The sequence below is a fragment of the Coregonus lavaretus genome (assembly GCF_964263955.1).
Source record: "Coregonus lavaretus genome assembly, chromosome: 17".
NCBI classification, from domain to species: domain Eukaryota; kingdom Metazoa; phylum Chordata; class Actinopteri; order Salmoniformes; family Salmonidae; genus Coregonus; species Coregonus lavaretus.
This window is the reverse complement of record NC_140004.1, coordinates 30,418,123-30,422,990: the sequence shown is the minus strand read 5'-3', so window position 1 is coordinate 30,422,990 and position 4,868 is coordinate 30,418,123.

Sequence of the window (4,868 nt, the reverse complement as noted above, 5' to 3'; positions counted from 1 at the left end):
TTATGTGCTTAAAGTGATTTTATTGCCAAATAAGAAATACATGTAATTTAACAAACTAATAGTAAATTATTTACATTTGACATTTTATCTATTTACTCCGCTTTGTTGCTGAGGAAGACCAGAACTAAACGGTTGATCATAAGTCATTTCTGGCTTTGTGCCTCAGACTGCCTTCTTCTAGGCGAGTTGGTTTGTATCTCAAGAGTGTAAAATGGTAAAACTCATAGAAGCAGCAGCAGCCATCACCATCCTTATAAAAAGCTGTCATAAGAATGACAGGTTTGGTTTCCTAAATGTTAATCTCATGTGTTGTAACTTTCCTGTGACAGAATTATGAAGGCATATTACGACAGCCTACCTTGTACTATAATAATTATCATTGCCCCGGATTTTGACTTCGTGATCCAGATTTGCTAGTTAAAAGTTAAACACAGAGGAAAGCACTTGAATTTATTTTCTAAATGGTAAGCAAAGTGTTTTTCGTTTATATTTTCCGCCTTATTCCACATACTGCATAGGAGAAACAGATTGCCTTGCTGTGAAATAACTGAAAGGATTCCTTTTTTGTCACTCACACCTTCAGTGTTCTGTCTGTGGTTCTTACCCACTTACAGTGGGGGAAAAAAGTATTTAGTCAGCCACCAATTGTGCAAGTTCTCCCACTTAAAAAGATGAGAGGCCTGTAATTTTCATCATAGGTACACGTCAACTATGACAGACAAAATGAGAAAAAAAACATCCAGAAAATCACATTGTAGGATTTTTAATGAATTTATTTGCAAATTATGGTGGAAAATAAGTATTTGGTCAATAACAAAAGTTTCTCAATACTTTGTTATATACCCTTTGTTGGCAATGACACAGGTCAAACGTTTTCTGTAAGTCTTCACAAGGTTTTCACACACTGTTGCTGGTATTTTGGCCCATTCCTCCATGCAGATCTCCTCTAGAGCAGTGATGTTTTGGGGCTGTCGCTGGGCAACACGGACTTTCAACTCCCTCCAAAGATTTTCTATGGGGTTGAGATCTGGAGACTGGCTAGGCCACTCCAGGACCTTGAAATGCTTCTTACGAAGCCACTCCTTCGTTGCCCGGGCGGTGTGTTTGGGATCATTGTCATGCTGAAAGACCCAGCCACGTTTCATCTTCAATGCCCTTGCTGATGGAAGGAGGTTTTCACTCAAAATCTCACGATACATGGCCCCATTCATTCTTTCCTTTACACGGATCAGTCGTCCTGGTCCCTTTGCAGAAAAACAGCCCCAAAGCATGATGTTTCCACCCCCATGCTTCACAGTAGGTATGGTGTTCTTTGGATGCAACACAGCATTCTTTGTCCTCCAAACACGACGAGTTGAGTTTTTACCAAAAAGTTATATTTTGGTTTCATCTGACCATATGACATTCTCCCAATCCTCTTCTGGATCATCCAAATGCACTCTAGCAAACTTCAGATGGGCCTGGACATGTACTGGCTTAAGCAGGGGGACACGTCTGGCACTGCAGTATTTGAGTCCCTGGCGACGTAGTGTGTTACTGATGGTAGGCTTTGTTACTTTGGTCCCAGCTCTCTGCAGGTCATTCACTAGGTCCCCCCGTGTGGTTCTGGGATTTTTGCTCACCGTTCTTGTGATCATTTTGACCCCACGGGGTGAGATCTTGCGTGGAGCCCCAGATCGAGGGAGATTATCAGTGGTCTTGTATGTCTTCCATTTCCTGATAATTGCTCCCACAGTTGATTTTCTTCAAACCAAACTGCTTACCTATTGCAGATTGTCTTCCCAGCCTGGTGCAGGTCTACAATTTTGTTTCTGGTGTCCTTTGACAGCTCTTTGGTCTTGGCCATAGTGGAGTTTGGAGTGTGACTGTTTGAGGTTGTGGACAGGTGACTTTTATACTGATAACAAGTTCAAAAAGGTGCCATTAATACAGGTAACGAGTGGAGGACAGAGGAGCCTCTTAAAGAAGAAGTTACAGGTCTGTGAGAGCCAGTAATCTTGCTTGTTTGTAGGTGACCAAATACTTATTTTCCACCATAATTTGCAAATAAATTCATAGAAAGAAAAAAAATCTCAATTTGTCTGTCATAGTTGACGTGTACCTATGATGAAAATTACAGGCCTCTCATCTTTTTAAGTGGGAGAACTTGCACAATTGGTGGCTGACTGACTAAATACTTTTTTCCCCCACTGTATTCTCCGTGCTTAACAGTCAGTTACTCTCACAAATTTGAATGACTGTTTCAAGTGTTATGTGTGTTGACGTGTACCATTGATGAGGATCCTTCATTGGTTTTTGGGTTTTATGTAACTGACCTCAGGTATCCATAGACGTATAGAAACCCCTGTTTACCATGTCACTGGTCTTGATATAAGTTGTGAATAAAGTACTTTTTCATCTATATTGTAGACTCAATCTATATTGCAAATGTATAGTATTCTTTCAAGAATATACACTGCTCAAAAAAATAAAGGGAACACTTAAACAATACAATGTAACTCCAAGTCAATCACACTTCTGTGAAATCAAACTGTCCACTTAAGAAGCAACACTGATTGACAATAAATTTCACATGCTGTTGTGCAAATGGAATAGACAACAGGTGGAAATTATAGGCAATTAGCAAGACACCCCCAATAAAGAAGAGGTTCTGCAGGTGGTGACCACAGACCACTTCTCAGTTCCTATGCTTCCTGGCTGATGTTTTTGTCACTTTTGAATGCTGACGGTGCTTTCACTCTAGTGGTAGCATGAGACGGAGTCTACAACCCACACAAGTGGCTCAGGTAGTGCAGCTCATCCAGGATGGCACATCAATGCGTGCTTTGGCAAGAAGGTTTGCTGTGTCTGTCAGCGTAGTGTCCAGAGCATGGAGGCGCTACCAGGAGACGTGGAGGAGGCCGTAGGAGGGCAACAACCCAGCAGCAGGACCGCTACCTCCGCCTTTGTGCAAGGAGGAGCAGGAGGAGCACTGCCAGAGCCCTGCAAAATGACCTCCAGCAGGCCACAAATGTGCATGTGTCAGCTCAAACGGTCAGAAACAGACTCCATGAGGGTGGTATGAGGGCCCGACCTCCACAGGTGGGGGTTGTGCTTACAGCCCAACACCGTGCAGGACGTTTGGCATTTGCCAGAGAACACCAAGATTGGCAAATTCGCCACTGGCGCCCTGTGCTCTTCACAGATGAAAGCAGGTTCACACTGAGCACATGTGACAGACGTGACAGAGTCTGGAGACGCCGTGGAGAACGTTCTGCTGCCTGCAACATCCTCCAGCATGACCAGTTTGGCGGTGGGTCAGTCATGGTGTGGGGTGGCATTTTTTGGGGGGCTGCACAGCTCTGCTCGCCAGAGGAAGCCTGACTGCCATTAGGTACCGAGATGAGATCCTCAGACCCCTTGTGAGACCATATGCTGGTGCGGTTGGCCCTGGGTTCCTCCTAATGCAAGACAATGCTAGACCTCATGTGGCTGGAGTGTGTTAGCAGTTCCTGCAAGAGGAAGGCATTGATGCTATGGACTGGCCCGCCCGTTCCAAAGACCTGAATCCAATTGAGCACATCTAGGACATCATGTCTCGCTCCATCCACCAACGCCACGTTGGACAACAGACTGTCCACATCAGGAGCATGCCCAGGCGTTGTAGGGAGGTCATACAGGCACGTGGAGGCCACACACACTACTGAGCCTAATTTTGACTTGTTTTAAGGACATTACATCAAAGTTGGATCAGCCTGTAGTGTTGTTTTCCACTTTAATTTTGAGGGTGACTCCAAATCCAGACCTCCATGGGTTGATACATTTGATTTCCATTTATAATTGTTGTGTGATTTTGTTGTCAGCACATTCAACTATGTAAAGAAAAAAGTATTTAATAAGATTATTTCATTCATTCAGATCTAGGATGTGTTGTTTAAGTGTTCCCTTTATTTTTTTGAGCAGTGTTCTAATCAGCCAGTTCTATTAGACAATCACAAGCTTATTAAAGCAATGTGGTGTATGGTTGGTAGCTGAATATGCTGTGATCATTGCAATTTTAATGTTTATATACTGAACAAAAATATAAATGCACATGCAACAATTCATTGATTTTACTGATTTACAGTTCATATGAGGATATTAGTCAATTTAAATAAATTAAGCCCTATCTATGGATTTCACAGATATGCATCTGTTGGTCACAGATACCTTTAAAAAAAAGGGGGCCTTGCAATTGGCCTCTGGATCTCGTTACAGTATTTTTTTGCATTCAAATTGCCATCGATAAAATGCAATTGTTCGTTGTCTATAGCTTATGCTACGGACAATACCATACCATAACCCCACCGCCACCATGGGGCACTCTGTTCACAATGTTGACATTAGCAAACCGCTCGCCAACACGTCGCCATACTCGTGGTCTCTGGTTGTGAAGCCGGTTGAAAGTACTGCCAAATGCCCTAAAAGTAAGTGGGAGGCGGCTTATGGTAGAGAAAGTAACATTAAAGTCTCTGGCAACAGCTCTGGTGGACATTCCTGCAGTCAGCATGCCAATGACATGCTCCCTCAAAACTCTTTCTGGGATATTTTATTTCAGCTCATGAAACATGGGACCATGTTGCATTTATATTTTTGTTCAGTGTAGTATATTGATTGTGATTTATGCACCAATTTGTAAGTCGCTCTGGATAAGAGCGTCTGCTAAATGACGTAAATGTAATGTAAATGTAACTCACAGACTTTTGGCTCTTCAGTGAACACGATGGCTATGTCTGTACATTGTATTTATGCAGATTATAAACAGCGGGGTTGTAATCTAATCAGTGTATTGATTATGCATCAAAACAAATATCTAATTTGTTCATCAATTCTAAAGTATCTGAATTGAT